This window comes from Phoxinus phoxinus (assembly GCF_949152265.1).
Source record: "Phoxinus phoxinus genome assembly, chromosome: 22".
In the NCBI taxonomy this organism is placed as follows: Eukaryota; Metazoa; Chordata; class Actinopteri; order Cypriniformes; family Leuciscidae; genus Phoxinus; species Phoxinus phoxinus.
In genome coordinates, this window is record NC_136897.1 from 7,535,592 (window position 1) to 7,556,233 (window position 20,642).

The following is a 20,642-nucleotide window of genomic DNA, read 5'->3' on the forward strand; positions in this document are numbered from 1 at the left end:
AGCCTAGCTAATGAACATATAGCATTAAAAAGTATAACATTAGTATAACGTATAACGTACATTAGCCTAAGTATAACATTTAAAAAAATAGTGTCAGAAAGATATCAGTTCTACCAGAAAGACTCGGGAGATAGAATGATGTAACAAGCATTCTTTTATTAACAGCCCAGCAAGCAATTATTTATAAAGTTCTTTGGCGTAGTGCATAATCCGAGGGTAGCGGATCGACGAAGGCAGGGGCGCAGCCGACCCCCCCGGGAGGTATGGACAGGACCATCCTGGTGGTGGTGGCGAGGATGGAGGTAATTGTCGCATCAGCATCTGCGAACTCAAACATGTGTAAGTACCGATCTTTTATACAGCGAGTATAAGGACGTGATTGGATAGATGTGAAGGTAATAAGTGACGTAGAAAATTAAGTCTTCCTGGCAGAACTTATGCTAAAGCTTTGATTTCTGCAGTTGTCCATAAATACCAGTAATGATGTTGTACATTAAATACGTTGTCATGTCGCTGGAAACAGTCATCAGTGTCCCAATGTATATTGAGCAAAGGGTCCTTACTGTCCCATTGCCCGAATTCGTGTACACGATAGGCAACTGATTCCCGACCTAAGAAGATATGGGAGACGCACACACTGATTAAAGCTCATTTACGACCAATGTGGCAAATCAAAGGAGTTAGAATTGGTGGGCTGAGGCCCATATGCCAATGAAAACTGAAACGTCCCAGTCATTACAGAGCTCACTGGTGTAATTTGCATAACTGTCAGTATATGACTTTGTGAGTTAACACTGCAATTAGCAGGCACCAGGGTTCTGTTCTACCTAGCCTACATTTACACCCCGAGATTTAAATAGCATTTATATGCAGGCCTACAGCACATCAACAATTTGTCTTTAAGGTCCTGTGCATGTAAACTGTGGACATTATCGCTTTAAATGAAGCCCATCGCTCTCCAAAGCAGCTCTTTATAACACCCTCAGGGTAGAGGGAGGTGGGGGAGTGGGAAGGGGTGTCATACTCCCTCCACCACTCCATCTTAAAGCCTGACACACACTCATGAGACCTGCGCTGATGAGGTCAGCAGGCTAGCTCTGATGTCATCGCTGCATGTGTGATTGAGTTTGAGTGTTGTTTTATTGTTCGCCTGTGGTGTATGACTCACATCTGTGAGACCACTTGTACTCCCAACAACAAACGTGAAAGCAAGTCATTAACATAAGAATATTGATGGTTTAAAATGAGAGATTTTATAGAGTTTATAATATACAAAGTAGGATGGGACTCACTTTATCCATCAGGAACTGATTGGATCCAGAGAAGTTGGTGTTATCTATGTTGTTAAAGGAAAGGGCCTTAAAAAGAAGGGAAGAAGGGAAATTTGTTAATAGGTAAATAAATAAATAAATAAGTTAATACATTATATTGAAAGATCATGAGAACAATATTTTTTTTCTGGAATAACATGAACATCTGGAATCGTGCAAAATAAAACCAGGATGAATGTGTATTTAAAAAGTAAGTTGGGTTGATTTTAAATGTTGTTAAATTGAATTAATGCATGTTATCAGTGCATACTGTCAGATTATGTTTTTCAAAGTACATAAATATGGCTCTCCGAATCACATCATATCCATATGGCAAAGAACGCATAATGTTAATTTTCTGTCACGATATCAAAACTGAAGAACCCGATCCCTTAAAATGTGTCAGTGAAGAGAGCTACTAGCGCACAGGAAGCCATTTCAGCCTCATTATGACATCAATATGCAAATGAAAGTCAAATTGAAATGATCACTTGGATGAATAGCTCTGCAAATTACAAACATGGGGAAAATAAGTGCACATTAAATCACCAATAAACATTATTAATTCCTACAGTGAATGTCGGTCTGAACCGCTCTTATTCATCATCAGCTGCATCATCCGACGTCACTGAGGGGGAAGAAAAGTTCCCAGTTAAAAGTTAGCAATAATATAACCTTGAATCATCACTGATACTGAGTGCATCTGCTGTGATAAACTGAGTTTATGGATATTGTTGTTACAGAGTTCTGAATGATATCTTCCAATCGGTTAAATCGCTCTGAAGGAAACAGCCTGGTAGATCTTGAAAAAAAAAAAAAAGTTACAGGACTTTTTTTTTAAAACTACCAGTTTGCCTGCAAGTCACACCAAGAGATGTTGGAATTTATCCCCTTTGACGGCACATAGCAACCGGAGATAAAACACTGTACACTTAAAAGTGCTGCAAACATGCCAACTGTCAAGTGTTTCGATACACAGCTGTAGATGTGGGCCACTGGGTCAGTGGGTTTGTGCTGTGTGAACAGGTGCCTGTTGTGATCTTCCAATGATGATGGCATTGAAGCATTTACCCTGAAGTCATTCCTGAACTGTGGAATGAAGCGACATCCAATAAGATGAGCCGGAACGAGATGTGTCAATCGTCGGCACCTGTGCATTTTGCATCCGCTTTCTTTGTAAATGTGAATGCTTTCATATAAATGACTTGTCTGTATGCTTTGAATATGCAGCACAGGTAACATACAAGTGCAGATCAGTAAAGTTGAATCTTCCCCCCAGAATGGAAGTTCCCTTTACAAATCTAATGACTGATGTTTACACTTCAAATAAGAGTTTTCTGAGATAAAGAAAAGCCCCTGAGCGCAGCACAGATTGGACATTTTTCTGTCATCAGGTTTTTTGATGTTTAAGACTGAAAATTCAATTCAGATTTACTCTTGATTTGAGCGGTTTCAAATGACCGGTGACCCCAAGTTTCCTGTAATAACGAACATCTCATCTCTGATGTTAAGCGGTGAATGTCAGGGAAAAACAAGGTGTTTAACCAAACATAACTTCTATAGGGACTACAGGTTAAGCAAAACGAAAGCAATTCAGCATGATTCAAATATTTTAAAGCAATTTATGAGTTGAATTTGACCTATCTTCTTTCAACAGTAACTGTGGCATGCTGTTAGTTATCACAAAAAGTATGACTCACACTGCAATGCACTTACAATGAAATGTAAAAGCAGTATTTTATTTTATAGTTTTTATGTAAGCACTTACGTACATTAATTATTCATTAAAATGATCTTTGAATTGTCTTTTTGTTGTGGGATTACTTTTCTATTCACTTCTAATAATGCATCAACTTTATTCCTATGTCCTTTGTCAGTATCAGGGGCGTTTTCTCCGAGGAAGCAAAGGCAGTCTCCTCAAAAAATTGGATTATTCAATAATTGATATTATAAAAATAAATCAATGCAAATACTATAAAATGTGATATTAAAAAGTGTATAATTCACTCGTTTTTCTAGTAACACTGTCCAACCAGCCTGATGTTATGCGTCTCTATAGCACGCAGTGTGTTTATCGTGCAATTTATACGCGAAAATTAGTTTTTACGTGCATATGATACGCAGTTTTTGCGTGCATTTGATACGCACTTCATTGCGTAAACACACGCACAATAAAAAACATGATGCCGTTAATAGGAAGACTAATTAAAAAGCAAGTAAAAAAACTTAGATATCATGTCAAAATCAAACTTGAAATGGCCTAAAAACATGATGACTGTGTAGGGGATTTAGTGAGCAATCAGCTCGGGGAAATTAAATAGCCTTCATTTTCATGTCTGTGATCAGTGTTTACTGAGCTTGGTGACTGAAGAACTGCTCACAACAGTTTTAATAAATAGAACATTAGTTGCATTGTGTAAAATACAAAATAGTATTGTATTTGGTCTTTATGTAATGTTTATTTAACCAGGAAAATGTGACAACATTAAGTTTAACAGGGACATGAATTTACATTTGATAGGCTATATGTGAAAAAAATAAAAATAAATAAATTTTGCCTAATTTTAAAACACCACTGCACAGCACTATGTCAGTATTTAAAAATAAAGCATGTAAAAACTGTTATCATTGATGGGGAAAATGGTGAAAATAAATGGTGAAAGAAAACGTGAAAATTGGAGTGAAGAAGAGACTCAACAATGTCATTGTTAACTTTATAGTCCAAAAAGTCTAATCAGAAAAAAAAAACTAGATAGTATAGTTGGCAATGTATAATATGAGGATGTGCAATGCTAGAGCTTTGATATAAGCGTGCTGCGTTCGTCCAATCAATGACAGTGACACTGCCAATATGCAAATAAGATCGTCAAGCCAGGGTTTAGAATTGTAATGGCAGTTTTTTGTTAATTTTTAATTTTTTTTATTCTGTTTATGCTGGGTTTAGAATGACCCGGGGTCAACTACGCCAAGTGTGAAAAGCCCTATAAAGAGTACACTTTCATTACTATGTTTCTTTACACACTTATGTACACTTTTAACGTCACAATGTCAAATCAACCCCCAGTTTCACAGACAAGGTTTAAGACTAGTCCCAGAAATATCTTGTCAGCATTGTCAGTATTGTTTTATCTTAAGATGCCCACCAGAAATATTTTTTTTCTTTATCTTTTTTCTTTTTCTAGGCCACGTTTATAAAAGCTACTTAAATGTCCCAATTAAACTAAGACCTAATCAAGAATTAATCTAAACCCTGTCTGTGAAACCAGCCAAAATGTTTTACTTTGATCATCTTTTAAGTCTTTTATTATGCTTTAAATAAGTATGTTCAGTTGCTCGGACTTTCACTGTAAATACAAATAGCCATAGTCAGATTCTGAGCTATAGATGTTTAACCTAGAATATTATTTGTGCAGATTGGCTGCTGAACCATCACAGTGGTCTTGTTTATCAGAAATTAGTGAAAGTGAAAGAAGGTGGTAGAGAAGAAGGGTGGTGTTTTTGTACATGTGGGTGCAGAAAAGAGGGCTTACATGCAGGGTTAGCGCATGCTAGCGGTGTTGTGTGAGTGTGTCACTCCGGCTGGCGGAGTGAAATGCGGTTGAGTCACCCTGGAGACCGCAGCTATAGAGATGAGTGTACAAGCAGATCAGTGGATTGTTTTCACCTCGTTACTGTACACATACAACCTTCCCACTGACGCCTCTGCGTACACTCACACACGTCCGCCCACATGCCCTCTGCCCATACAACATCTCCCTGTCTTCCTCAGGGTCGGACCTGGGGTGCGTTTCCCAAAAGCATTGTTTGCACACTATATTAGTACTAATAGTTCAGCAGTTCTGAAACCATAGTTCCAACGAAAATTTCCAAACAGCATCACAAACTTGTGTGGTTGGAACTACAGCTCTCGACCTGTCGTTGAAAGCAGAGTTTCCTGCTAGTAGGAAATGTGGACTTATAGATCAGGCTCTTGGGTATATAAGCAAGCTAACATGCAGTACATTTCATTACATTTAAAAATGTATACATTTCTTTTTATATATTCTAGCATGTCAACAATCAGCTGTATTTTTGCAGAGTGTGCATGCACGTAAATGCATAAGGAAACCCCGATCATCAAATAAAGCAATACGACAGGGATCAAAAACAGTGAAGTAGTCCTCAGGTGCCATGTTTGTTATAATGGCATAACGTTGTGAAGCTCACTGAATAAACCACATATACAGATTGCAGGAGTAAGCCAATTACATAGCATGTAAACGTGATTTAAAAACAAAATGAATGGCTTTCTGTTTTTGCATAAATGAAATATGATAATCTGAGAATTATTGCAATCTTGAATCGATTAATGTAATGTAATACCAGTGTGGTTCAAATAGACCATCAAGTAAAAAGTAATTACATATTTCACTTACAGCTTGAATACATGCAAATAAACTCATCCTAATCATAAATTATGTTTTAATTAAAGTTTTTTAATTTATTTTAAAGGTTTTAAAAACACTCACCAGCCACTTAATTACACATGTTCAACTGCTCGTAAATGCTAGTATCTAATCAGCCAATCACATGGCAGCAACTCAATGCATGTAGGCATGGTCAAGACAATCTGCTGAAGTTCAAATTGAGTATCAGAAGAAAAGGGATTTAAAGGTGCAGTCTGTAAGAATGATAGCTAGTGGTCGACATATGTACTGCAGTACAAACTCAAAATATCAGAGATCGCTGTTTTCCCCGCCCCCTCCTGCTCAGATTCGGCGCTCACGCGGGTTGCCAGTTTGAGGACACGCAACAGGAACGTCCACAATGAAATCCGAGGAGACTTACTTTTAGTTGATGAGTTGATTTATCCGCGTTTTAATATGAGTTCATAGAGATTTTTAGATGGATACCGATGCTTTTTAGGTTAGAATCTGCAATCTGACCCAGTTTGTTTGCTGGCTGTAATGCTCTGTGTTTCCTGCCAACTGGCATCCCGGGGCGTCGATATCTCACAGATTAAAACAAAAACGTAAAATAACTGGCTTTAGAAGTGTTTTTCAGAGAAACGAGTATATGAACTCAGCATGTTTCTGAAATATCTGCAAACATATTATGGTATTTTTATGAGTGTAAAAGTTACATACAGCACCTTTAAGTGAATTTGAACATAGTATGGTTGAGTATTTCAGAACCTGCAGATCTAATGGGATTTTCACACATATCATCTCTAGGGTTTGCTGAGAACTGTCCGAAAAAAGAGAAAATATCCAGTGAGCGATAGTTCTGTGGGCCAAAATGCCTCGTTGATACCAGAGGTCAGAAGAGAACGCCTAGATTGGTTCGAGCTGATAGAAAGGCAACAGTAACTCAAATAAGCACTTGTGACAACTGAGGTCTGCAGAAGAGCATCTCAGAACACACAATTCGTTGAACCTTGAATTAGATGGAGTACAGCAGCAGAAGACACACCGGTGTCACTCCTGTCAGCTAACAGGAAATTAAGGCTACAATTCACACAGGCTCACCAAAATTGGACAATAGAAGATTGGAAAAACGATGAGTCTCGATTTCTGCAATGAGTTCACTAAACTCAAAGGGCCTCACCAGATTTCAAGCCTGACGTATAGATTTGTGTGTAGGGTATCTGAGTCAGAAAAGGACTTTATCGCTGTTTTGGCTAATCCTGTACGAAGTTCTGTCAGATTTTCTTCCTGACTGTGGAACCATTGGTGAACATGTCTGCATGTTAGACACTGAACATTGTGGAAGGCTTTGTAATTTACTCATTGGGTTTTTATTGTGTAATGGATCCCCCTGGGTCTGAAATAAAGTTGAATAAAGCTGAATTAATCCAATAGAGAACCTTCGAGATGTGATGGAACAGGAGATTCACATCATGGATGTGCAGCCGACAAAACTGTAACTGTGTGAAGCTATCATGTCAATTTGAACCAAAATCTCGGAGGAATATTTGTTGAATCTATGCCACAAAGGAAGGCAGTTCTGAGGGGAAAAGGGTGTCCAACCCTTCAAGGTGAACCTAATAAAAGGGCCTTTGAGTGAATATTTTCATGATTCATAATCTTTATGATATAATTTTCTGTTTTCCTTTCTTTTTCTTAAGATAAAGGGTTCTCCCAAAAAATGAAAATTCGGTCATTGACTCACCCTCCAAACCTGTATAACGTTCTTTCTGTTACAGCATTTTGTTATTTTTGTCCATATAAAGTCAATGGCAACCAAAAGTTAGTTTGGTTATCAACATTCTTCTAAATATCTTCTTTTGTGTTTTCTCAGAAGAAATTAAGTCAGGTTAATGTGAGTAAATGATGACAGAATTATATTTTTTTGGTGAACTATCTCTTTAATTAATACATAATAATACATACAAAAAAAGGAACCCATAGGAAATAATAGTGCCACAGCTTCTCTCCAAATTGTCCTGCACAGCAGGTCAGTAAGTTCTCATGGTCTCTTGATTAAAGGAACTCGCTCCCACCATCAGACGTTTATTTGACTGTCATTAGAGCACTTCTCGACCTCTTGCCCCCCCCCCAGGTCACTCAGCTGCAGAAGTGTGAAGTCTCCTCTCCCAGGGTGCAGGACTCCTCATACCAGCCCGGGAGAAAACAGACCCGCATTCTCACCTCTGCGGAACAACTTTTAAAGAATCCAAGTCAAGTCATTTAGAAATATTTGACCCCAGGTCTGAGGAATTCTGTTGAAGCGGATATTTATCAGATATTTAAGTATTTTAAATGTAATGAAAGACCCCTGCATATCCTGATTCTGATTGGTCAAATGTTGTTCCGTATAAAGATGATGCTGCAAACAACATTTTTCATAGCCGTGCTGCTTTCATTTCTTTCTTCTCATATAATAAAGTACTATCAAATACATTTTTCATGCCGATTTATCTAAGTAGCCATGCAATAGGCCTAATGCACCAAAGAAACAAGCACACAGCCACCTTTAGAATATTATCTTTGAACTTCAGTTTTTGCGGTATCTCTGTATATTTCTATGGCATCGCTTTCGAAGAGTAATTACTGGTGAAGTGGATTTATATTGTAGAGTTAAAGTTATCATGAGCAATGTAATGTTTAAAGCGAATGTCATTACACATGCCATTAAACCGGGACGTTTTTAAATACCGTAAATGCGAACCGGAAGACAACACAACGAGTGCAGCGCTGAAAAGTGGTGGGGCCGCATAAGGTCTATCTTAGCAAGCAAGATTTGCAGCCTTATCGCATATTATTCTGCATCGTGTTCCTGATAAATGACCATGCCGGTTGGGATTCTTATGCATTCCAAAGCGCTGGAAATCTATCGCACTGAATGTGTTTCTTCCAACAGGAAGAAAGGAAGAAGGAAATATAACATTAGCATCTCATTAGGGTGATCAAAACATGAAACACTAACAGCGACACCATCAAGGATCTGTGTCAGTCATCATGATTCCAGCGGAGATGTCAGTAAAACATCAGAGGCTTCGCTGTGAATGATCTCACCTCTGACTCCTGTAAAGGAGAGCCGTTTCTCTCACCTCTCACATTAAGAGATTAACTGAGAAGGTCAGATGGTGTATATTTCCACACAGATACACATAGACTGTGGCACATGACACTTCTGCCCGCTAAAATGAGCCTTTAGGATGAAATATTTCTCTGAGACACCTGGATTCCACCTGTCACACTGTTAATTCAGTCTGAATAAGTCACTAAGTACATGATATTAGATGTCACTCCATTTAGTGTTTGTATTGTTAAATGTGTGGACTGATGATCGCATGCAATGAGGCAAGAGATGTTATGCATGTTATTTTCCATCGAACGACACTGAGGAAGAGTTTATATTTGTTCTGCAAGTAAAGCCTTTTTATTACTGTGCTGGTAAAATTCAAACTTTCATAACTTAACATTGGGCAGAATAATAATAATATTAATATTATTGCGCGTTTTTTTAATACACAGTGTAGTGACCTCAGGATGTCAAGTTTAAAAAATGGCATAAAAGAACGATAAAAGTGGTAAAAAAAATTCACTGTATTGTATTTGAAATCTTCTGAAGTCATAAACAGCTTTGTGTGAGGAACCGCTAACAGGTAAGCAAATGTTAGCAAAGAAAGCCACATGTTCTAGAGAAACTAGAAATTTTCTTCAGAAAATGTAAAATTCTGGTTTACTCTTGGCTCCCAGGGAACAGCTTTACAATCACTGGGATTATTCACAAGTCATGCAAATGAGTTTATGTAAGATTCCTATCTAAAATTTATTCAACAAAATGAGCATTTGAGCTGTTTTGTAACATGTTCCAGTAACTGTCGATCTGAAATTCCACACCTTATTTCAGTGAAAAGAGATTATTTGTAGTGACCGCGGTTAAACACTTAAGGGGATTCTTTGCAGCTAAGCTAAGGCTAAGCTTTCATCTGATTGTTTTTTTTTCATGTCAGATATTGCTCTGTGGAGTAGCACCAGAACACGTCCCTGCTGAAATGTGTGTGAGTTACTGGAAAGGGAGATGCGTATGTGAAACACTCCCTGTTAGTTTGCAAGTTGTGCACGCAGTTAAAGCACGACAGCAATAAACTTTTTAATTTCATTGTTGAATAGAACAGATACTGCACACACCATTCAAACAGTCAAAACCTAAGTAAAAAAAAAAAAAAGTATACAAAAGCAAATATTCGTTTTCAAATCAAAGACAGAGATGAACTAATAGAGCTGAGATATCTTTTGTATTAAAAAGGGATGCTGTGTTTTGTATAATAGTTCAACTTAAAATTAAAAGCCACATATTCTCGAGAAACTAGTACTAATCTTCCATATAATTCTAAATAACTTCAATGTCCTTAATAAAAAGCAACTAGATGTTTTTAAACTAGCATTTCCATGCCCAGAAAACGCTTATCGTGTTGTGATAATAGCTACATCAGTTAGCATAGGCTACAGATCAACACAAAAGAGCTAATAAGAATGTTGTATGAACAATCCTAATGCTACGTGGGAAGTAATAGGCTATGTGTTGTTTCTTTATCTCTCTCCACAGGGATTCTCATCATTCAGAGATGGTCGAGGGAGGCTTCAAGTCATTACAGAGTTCACACCTCAGCTAGCGCGTCTTGTCACTCTTACTGCCAGCCAGGGATCAGATGAAGTGTATTGGTCTGAGCTAAAGGTGGCAGTGGGCGTGTGTGGAAGAGTGTTAGATCTAGCAGTCTGTCTGAGGGGGAAGAAGCCTCCTCATGGGGGTCCAGATTTTGAGGTGTTGACACCTCCACTGCAGGTCATGGGAGAGTCTCTGGGGTGCAGGACAGTTGGACCAATGAAGGTGCAGGAGATGTGTACTGAGAAAATCAGCAGAATTAGATTTTTTTTGTAAAATATTTCTTTCAAAGACAAAAATCAATTTTGTGGATTTATCATGTGGTTTCTGCAGGATAGCTATTTTAGTTTAATTCTTTGTTTGTCCAGGTTTTCATGGAAAAGATTCTCTTACATTACAGCTCTCAAATTAAATATGTTACAATGTGTTACAAAAAATAACAGCACGAATGTGTGAGTAAATAAATATTACATTTTTAAATGTACAAACTATACTAGTAATTTATATATTGGTACTTAAATGTATTAAAGGTGCAATCACATTAAAGGGGGGGTAAAATACTTAGTTTCAGTCAATCTCATGTTAATCTTGAGTACCTATAGAGTAATAGTGTGTCCTTCATATCTCCAAAAAGTCTTTAGTTTCATCATATTTATAAAATAAAAATACAGCTTTCCGATTCTATCCGGAAAAAGCCGAGGTCCTTGATTCTGGGCGTGGGCGGAGCTATAGAGTCAAGCGGGAGCGCGTGATACCGTTGTACTTACATGAATGGGGTGTTTTATCACTGGGACCGCGCCAGGTTTTAATTGCAACCGGTTTGCAAATCCAGCGACGGCCTGGGCCTTGTTAATAAAACATTCGTCACTGAAATGACCAGAACACAAAACCGCACTTGCCGAACTCCTTTGCTGTCCCGGAAATACAAACTGCATCCACTGTTCCAGTAACACTGGGTTCTTTGGGAAGCTGAACAAGGTAAACTTCCCTCCCTCACATCCCAAAACACACTTTTTTGGAGACATTCTTGACATCAACCATTCCTATTTAGCGCTGCTGATGATGATTTCCGGTAGTAGCGCGTCGATAAGCGCGGTCTTTCTCTCCTCTGGTCGACGTGTGCGTGAACGCGCTTTTCCGAGAGCAATGCTCATATAAGGAGTTCCACTCTGGTCTACGTCATTAGATCTACGATAGAAAAAAACCAGCCGAAACGTGTTGCAACCCGGAAGTATGATTTTCAGCACAGAAATTCTCTGTTATTCGTTCAAAATAACTTTTCAAACTTTGGCCATTATTAGCATGAGAATCCATCTCTTTAACACTGTAAACAACTCTGAATACATGAAACACCATTGTACCCCCCCTTTAATCAAATTTTGTGTGCAAAAAGGTCCGTTACCCATTATTATAATAATGATATTATTAAATATACTTTTTTATGCTGTGTTATGCAATCAACAATCATGTCAATAAAGTACTCTGCTATTGAATAACTGAAATTGAGAGACAGCAGGAGTTAGATGGTGAGAGAATGGAGAGGTGACAGAGGCTCAGTGAGAAGTGTGGGAATGTTTGCCCTGACTGCGGTCAGGAATAAAGTGGCGGCCTGAGAACAAACACTGCTGAGAGACACAGAGTTTATGAGGCTGTTTCTGCTGTCTGTGATGATCAGCCCAGAGCAAATGACCCGGAGAAACTATTATCTTTCTCCGTAAAAAAAAAGAAAAAAAAGAGATAGAGATAGAGAGGGAGAGAGAGAGAACTGGACAGAGGCCCGTGAATTTGTTCTGTTTAGATTTACATATGATTTGCATGCCTGCTGGTGATGAGAGGAATATTCTGCTATCATGACACATCTCATTCTTAATCACTGTAAAATTTGCATAGGGTGATGTTATCCAAAACATGAGTAAAACTGACCAATGCTTTAGCCGACTGGAAGTGTCCACATGACCTTTTTATACAAGATATAAAGATGGGGGAGATTGAAAGATGGCGCCGATGGTCATGGCATGCCGTCTACCTGCTCTGTCTGTCTTTGTCTTGTTTTTTCTACTACTATCCTGCTGCTCTCAACATGCATCTTCATTGCTTATGTACGATCGGAACCAACTACTAACGATTCAGGCAACTGTGGATGTCGCTTCTCAACATGATTTTAAGGGATCTTACTTTATTCCCCCGCACCTACTGGAGAAAATCCCTGTGCACCTGTTTCGCACCTCCCCCAGGGTTCCTCGAAGACGTCGCTGGAGAAAGCGAGGAAAACGCGGTGGTGTCATTGCAAAACTGAAATGGGCCATGACTAGCAGAGAATTCAGTTCTTCTTTGCGCCCGTTCTCCACACCTGCGGATAGGAGAGGCGCACGCCGGGTGCCATGTCGGCGTCTTCCTACTGGCTTGTGTGGATGGATTCACCAAATAGTTCCTGCTGGTCCGGCCTCCATGAGACAAACTAGATGGCCACGAGTTTGGTCGAGAGGTATTGAGCTGCAGAATCTTCGCCCCATTTGCTGTGAGCGACAAATGAGTAAAGAAAAAACCACTGTGCAGATGCTCTTGCTTAATGTTCGCTCCGTGGGAAACAAAACTTTCATTCTCAAGGACTTCATTGTGAACAAGAAGCTGGACTTCCTTTTTCTGTCGGAAACCTGGCTAAAGGTAGGAGATCTTACGCCGATATCCGAACTTTTACCATTAGGCTACTCATATTACAATACCCCTCGGCTAACTGGACGCGGCGGGGGTCTTATGTCTATTTTTAAAGATGAATTCGGATGCCGGACGATCTCAACTGAACTTTATAATAGCTTTGAGCTTCAAACGTTTCAAATCATGTTTGCAAATCCTGTGTTGGTGGCTCTTGTGTATCGTCCTCCAAAGCCTAATAAGGACTTTGTAAATGACTTCTCTGATTTTGTGAGTATGCTAATTACTAAATTCGACAGCTTTTTAATCATTGGTGATTTTAATGTACATCTGGGCTGTGGGCAGGATGTGGTCTCCAGAGAGTTTGAAAATATGATCGACTCTTTTGATTTGACACAGTGGGTCAAGGGACCAACTCATAAGTTGGGCCATACATTAGATCTAGTTCTGTCGTTTAACCTTCAAATTCAGGACATTATGATTGATGATGTTACTTTTTCGGACCATAAATCAGTGTTTTTCAATGCATGTTGCTATAAAAATGTGAGAAAGTCACCGCCAGAAAAAATATGGTCTAGAAAAATTAATTCCTCTACCAGTACTGAGTTTTCTGCTCTATTTAAAGATTATGGTGAATCAACTCTATCTGAAATATCTTTGATGAACTCAAGTGCTGATGAATTGTTGAAAGGTTTTACTTCTATCTGTATGGGTATTTTAGATAATATTGCTCCTCTCAGAGTTAAAAGGGGAAAAATTAAACGTGCACCTTGGGAAAATGAAACCCTACGGGCTTCTAGACAACATGCTCGGAAAGCTGAGAGGAGGTGGAAAAAAGAAAAACTGCAGGTCCACTATGAGATTTTTAGAGATTCGCTACAGGAATTTCAAAAGGCCTCCAAAGATGCTAAACACAAGTACTATTCAGATACTATTACCAAACATTTTAATGATCCTAAGATTTTATTTGAGGCAATAAATTCAGTTATAAATCCTAGGCAAGCTAGACATCCTGATCCATCTATCTTAAACTGTGAAGTTTTTTTGAAATTTTTTAATGATAAAGCTAAGGTTTTACAATCTACAATACAGAAACAGGTGACTCCGTCTAGTGACCTGGCTGTGCCTTGTAGCACAGAATGGTCCAAATTCCATCTCATTACTCTTCCAGCTCTGGCGGACATTGTTTTACATCTTAAGCCTTCTTCTTCTAAAGATGATGCTATGTCACCCCGCTTCTTTAAGCAGATTTTTAATAGTGTAGGCACTACAGTTTTGAATCTAATTAACAAATGCCTTAGTCAGGGCATCTGTCCAGCAGATTTCAAGCATGCCACAGTTTTTCCACTATTAAAAAGGCAAAATTTGGCAATAGAGGACCCAAATAACTTTAGACCGATCTCAAATTTGCCGTTTTTAGCGAAGGTTTTAGAAAAAGTGATTTTTAGGCAACTACAAGCACATATTTCGGCAAATTCAATTAGCGAACCTCTTCAGTCAGGGTTTAAGCCCTGCCATAGTACGGAATCAGTGCTGGTCAAAGTGTTAAATGACATTTTTGTTTCACTGGATAATGGTGAGAGTGTAATTTTAATCTTACTTGACCTCAGCGCTGCGTTCGACATGGTGGACCATAAGATTTTAATAAATCGGTTAGAACACTGGGTCGGCCTAAAGGGAAATGTGCTCAAGTGGTTTGAATCTTACCTCACAGAGAGATCTTTTTCTGTTAGTTTTGGGGGTCGTGATTCTGCAAGAGGTCCTCTTCATCAGGGAGTTCCGCAAGGATCAATTCTTGCGCCAATTCTCTTTTCCCTTTACATGTTACCTCTGGGGGAGATTTTTCGGAGACATAAAGTGTCTTTTCACTGTTACGCCGACGACACGCAGATTTATCTGCCTGTGAAAGAACTAAATTCAAACTCTCTCGATATTTTATTAGCATGTCTAAATGACGTTAAGAAATGGATGGCCGCAAATTTTCTGAAGCTAAATGAGAACAAAACCGATGTCATTGTTTTTGGTCCAAAAAAACTTGACCTGATTCAGTGCATAAATAAAACGTCTCAGGTTACGTATGTAACCCTGGTTCCCTGAGAGGGAACGAGACGCTGCGTTGAGACGCGGTGGGAACGCCTTGCGTGATTGCGTCGTGAAGCACATCTTAAATCAGTCCAATGGAAACGGGAGACGTCATGGGCGGGTGACGTCACCGACCAGGAAGCTATAAAGCACTCCCGCGATCAGAGAACACTAGCTTTGAAAAAGCCTGAAGCAAGATGATCACAGGTATGCAGGGAGTATGGCAAAGCAACGCAGCGTCTCGTTCCCTCTCAGGGAACCAGGGTTACATACGTAACCTGAGACGTTCCCTTTCAAGGGAACTCGAGCTGCGTTGAGACGCGGTGGGAACCCTATACCCACGACGCCATATGACAAATGCCTGTACTGTATGAAGACCATGCGCACACTAGAAACAAGCCCCCTAGACCCTGGAGTGGAGTCTAGGTCCAAGTCATGAAAAAATAGACAACTGTATGCGGTAAGGACATCCTGCCGCATTACAGATGTCGTGGAGAGAAACTCCTGAATTTAAAGCCATACTCCTAGTAGAGTGGGCCCGGACAGCCAAAGGTGAAGGCTGTCCAGCCGCTACATAAGCAAGTGAGATAGCCTCAACTTCTCGCTTGCTCAATATCTGTCTTTAGCTTTTCCTGATTAAGGTGGAGGACAGAAGGCCTGCAGCACAAATGACCCGCAAATTGAGTAGGGACCTAGGAATACAACCCGGCCTGGGGTGAAGAAAGACTACCACCATACCAGGTGCAAATCCAAGTACGTGCAGGCCTCAGCCTCATGTACCACGGAGAAGATGAAATAAGGATCTCTCCTCAGAGATAACCCAGCAAAGAAACATACATTGCAGAAATCAAGTACTGTACCATAGGGCAGATAGCAAGATTCAGAAGGTGTTCTGCACACCAGGCAGAGAACAGTTTACATTTCAATTTTCAGTCTTCTCGTGGAGGGAGCTCTAGACTGGAGTAAGGTCTCCACGACCTCAGTCGAGAGACCTGAATCTATGAGCTGGGCCCCCTCAGAGGCCGAGCCCACAGTATCCATGACTCCAGATGAGGGTAACTCCCGGGAGCAGAGATATCGGGAAATGCGTACAGGTGTAGCCTCGACCACACCTAATACATCGCATCCAGTCCAAGCGGAGCTGGATGCGTCAGGGATAACCACAAAGGCAAAGTTTTAACCGAAGTTCTCCCAAAGAAGCTCCACCACCTCGGGGTGAAGTCTCCATTCCCCGGGCCTCAGCCCCTGCCTCAACAGGATATCTGCTCTGATATACGAGACCATCAGTGTGTTGTCCGGGAGGACAGGCACATGGTGACCTCTCGGTTCTGACAGGAAGTATTGAGATTCTCGGAATACCGCCATCACTTCTAGCCAATTATGTGCCAAAAGGAGATGGTCCTGCCAAAGACCCTTCGCCGAATGACCACTCATGATCACCCCCCACTTGTGAGGGAAGCATCCGTCGATAGCATAAGCGTCAACAAGAAGCCCCCAACACTGGGCCTGGGCGAGAAACCAAGGTTCTTTCACATGACCGAGGCACGTAGGCATAGCCGCGTGACCTTGATCATGCGAAAACGGATTTCCCCTCGGAGAAAACCCCTTGGTCCTGAGCCACCACTGCAGGGGTCTCATGTACAGAAGGCCAAAAGTAATTACGTTGGACGCAGCTGCCACAAGACCCAACAGTCTGAAACTGTTCCACAGTGAGTGACTGGCCTAGTTTTACCCCATTTACGGCGAATCATTTATAACACCTGGAAAAGTGGTCCTCTGAGCTGGGAGGAGCACACTCTTCTTGGCGTTGAGTCGCAACCCCAACATCTTAAATGAGACAGAACGACATCTCGATGCCGAACTGCTATCTGCTCAAATTGAGCTAGGATCAACCAATCGTCGATAGTATAATACGCAAATGCGCTGGAGTCTCAGAGGAGCCAGAGCTGCATCCACGCATATTGTAAAGGTGTGGGGTGATAAACCTAGGCCGAACGGAAGAACCCGATATTGGTATGCTTCGCCCCCGAAAGCAAACCTCAGGAACCTCCAGTGATGAGGATGGATAGATAAGCGTCCTTCACGTCTATTGTGACAGACCAGTCCTCGGGCTGAATCTGTGACACAATCATATTAGCGTAAGCATACTATGAACATGAGATTCTGAAACCTGCCGTTTAATTGACGCAGGTCTAGAATAGGACGCAACCCCTCATCCTCATTCGGAACAATGAAGAAGTGGCTGTAAAACCGTGACTGTCTGCTGGGAGGAGGAACCCCTTCTATAGCTCCTTTTTGCAAAAGTGTCAGCACTTCCTGCTCCATAACCAGAGCCTGCTCGAGGTCCAACACTGTGGGGAGGACCCCTAGAAATCTGGGCGGACGAGAACCGAACTGAATTCTGAACCCTTTTCTATAGTGTGCAGGACCCACTGAGAAATATGTGGCAGTAGTTTCCACGCTGCCAGAAATTCTGCTAAGGGCACCAGTCTCTCGAGACTGGCCTCTGGATTTGGTTGAACAGTCACTTCAGTGCCCTGAAGCGGCGAACCGGCAGGGAACAACCGAACTGACCGTTCTACGACCCTCCTCGGAGGATCGTTTGGGGACGCTGACACCTCGGTGCCCTGAACGGAGGACCGGCAGGGAACAACCGAACTGGCAGCGCTGCGACCCTCCTCAAAGAGTCGCACCCCAGAGGTCGCCGAGGAGAAGCGATTTCTCAAAACCGTCCCTGCCCCGGAGGAACCTTCAGAAGCCTGATAGCCTCAGCGTCAGGACTTCTTGTCTAAGTTTTATTAGAGATAACGACAGTCCTCAGATCTTGCCTACCTCTAACTATCTTAGCTCCAACGACCCTCCTCGGAGGATCGTTGGAAAGAGCAGGCACCTCGGTGCCCTGAAACGGCGAACCGGCAGGGAAACCGAACTGACTGCTCTACGACCCTCCTCGGAGGATCGTTTGGGGACGCTGACACCTCGGTGCCCTGAACGGAGGACCGGCAGGGAACAACCGAACTGGCAGCGCTGCGACCCTCCTCAGAGAGTCGCACCCCAGAGGGCGCCGGGGAGAAGCGATTTCTCAAAACCGTTCCTGCCCCGGAGGAACCCTCAGAAGCCTGATAGCCTCAGCGTCAGGACTTCTCTTCTAAGTTTCATTAGAGATAACGACAGTCCTCAGATCTTGCCTACCTCTAACTATCTTAGCTCCAACGACCCTCCTCGGAGGATCGTTGGAAAGAGCAGGCACCTCGGTGCCCTGAAACGGCGAACCGGCCGGGAAACCGAACTGACTGCTCTACGACCCTCCTCGGAGGATCGTTTGGGGACGCTGACACCTCGGTGTCCTGAAACGGTGAACCGGCAGGAGAACCGAACTGGCAGCGTTGCGACCCTCCTCAGAGAGTCGCACCCCAGAGGGCGCCGAGGAGAAACGATTTCTCAAAACCGTCCCTACCCCGGAGGGGACCACCCTCAGAAGCCTGCAGCCTCAGCGTCAGGGCTTCTTCTTCCAAGCTATATTAGAGATAAAACAGTTCTCAGATCTTGCATATCTCTAACTGGCTAGACAGCGACCGCCACCCAGGTCCCTCTCGATTGTGGATGAGCCCGAATGGCGACGCTCTAATTTGCAGCACTTTAAGCTGCGAGGAGCTTTAGTAGGCTGAGACTGCTCCCGCCCAGCAGTCTCAGGAACATTAGATCGGTGAGGAAGACACCTCTGGAACGCCGCTGGATAGAATATATCTTCATTTTGTTGAAAGCGAAGCGTTCAGAGAACAGACATATATATATTATTATTATTTTATTTTTCCTTTATTTTTCTTAACATCAGAAAAACTTATATATATATATATATATATCACTCCGTGGCCACCAGCAGGAAAACAACCGAACTGGCAGCGCTGCGACCCTCCTCAGAGAGTCGCCCCTCACATGCATCCATGTCCTTATATAGTTTACCCACCAATGCTGCCTAATAATATTTATCTATTATTTATGATGGCTGGTGGATAACGTCGGGGAAATGATGACGCCGACTCGGGAGAGAGATAGCTAGTAAGCGTCTCTTTAACCCGAGGCACTGTCATACTATGACATTTAATACTCAAAACATTACTTTAGTAGAAGTTTTGGGGATAAACACATAAAATAGAAACCGGTTTATTCCACGATCTCAACTCCTCAGTGTAGAGATAGGAAAAAACGGCAATCCCCGACGAGGAGGCTGAGATATAGAGATTTAATTATATTCTCACACTCATAATGTTCAGTTGGCCAGAAAACATTTAACTTGGCAATCAGCACAAAATAAAACCTCCTTTTATAAGCTCCTCTTTATACAACAGAGTTATGAGCTGACTTATTTATTTATTCATTGAAAACTCACACACATCTGCTTTATTCATATATATATATATATAGATAGGCTATAGCCTACACATATATTGTTTTTAAACACTAACGATCACCAATTCCTCGGAACTGGAGATCGCAGCACGAGAGTCTCATCGCGGGGAAAAGAAAACGCAGCGCGTGCTTCTCCCCGAGATAAGCCACTGGATTTAACACGTGAAGGCAGAGATAGGGCGCGCCCGTCTCAAACCTCGCTGTTAGATCCATTTGCGCTCCCCAAGATGCGTGTCGCCGTTGTGCCTCGGCAGCAGCGGGACTCGCGCCTCGGGAAGCGCGCACCGAATCGTCCTCCTCGAAGAACGCCCGGCGGGAGCGAGGTGAAACAGACAACCTCTCGCAACTCAGTCAGCCCCCTCGAGAACTGACTGGGTATGCTCTACTCCCAAACAAGCAACGCAAAGCTGATGCGCGTCCCCAACCGAGATAACACGAGGGTAGGGAACAACACAACGTTTTGAATTCTTGTTTCTTCATAATATATATCTAGATACTGAGACAGACAACAATAAATAGACATGGACAGACAGAGAGCGCTTGCTGAAGGCAACAAAGCTAGTGTTCTCTGATCGCGGGAGTGCTTTATAGCTTCCTGGTCGGTGACGTCACCCGCCCATGACGTCTCCCGTTTCCATTGGACTGATTTAAGATGTGCTTCACGACGCAATCACGCAAGGCGTTCCCACCGCGTCTCAACGCAGCTCGAGTTCCCTTGAAAGGGAACTTCCCTTAGTAATTTTGTAAAGCCTAGTGTTAAAAATTTGGGATTTGTTTTAGATAGTGATTTAAAAATGGACAAGCAAATCAGCTCTGTGGTGAGGTCATGTTTTCTCAATCTACGGCTATTAGTTAAGACGAAACCGTTTCTTTCTAGCTCTGATTTCGAGAAAGCTATCATATCCATTGTTTTTTCAAAAATGGATTACTGTAACTCCCTCTATCTCGGTGTGGATACTGGAGCAATTATGCATCTTCAGAAAGTCCAAAATGCGGCAGCAAAAATGTTAAAGTCGGCAAAAAAATATGATGCCGTGACTCCACTTCTAATTTCACTTAAGTGGTTGCCAGTACGTTTCAGAATTATCTACAAGA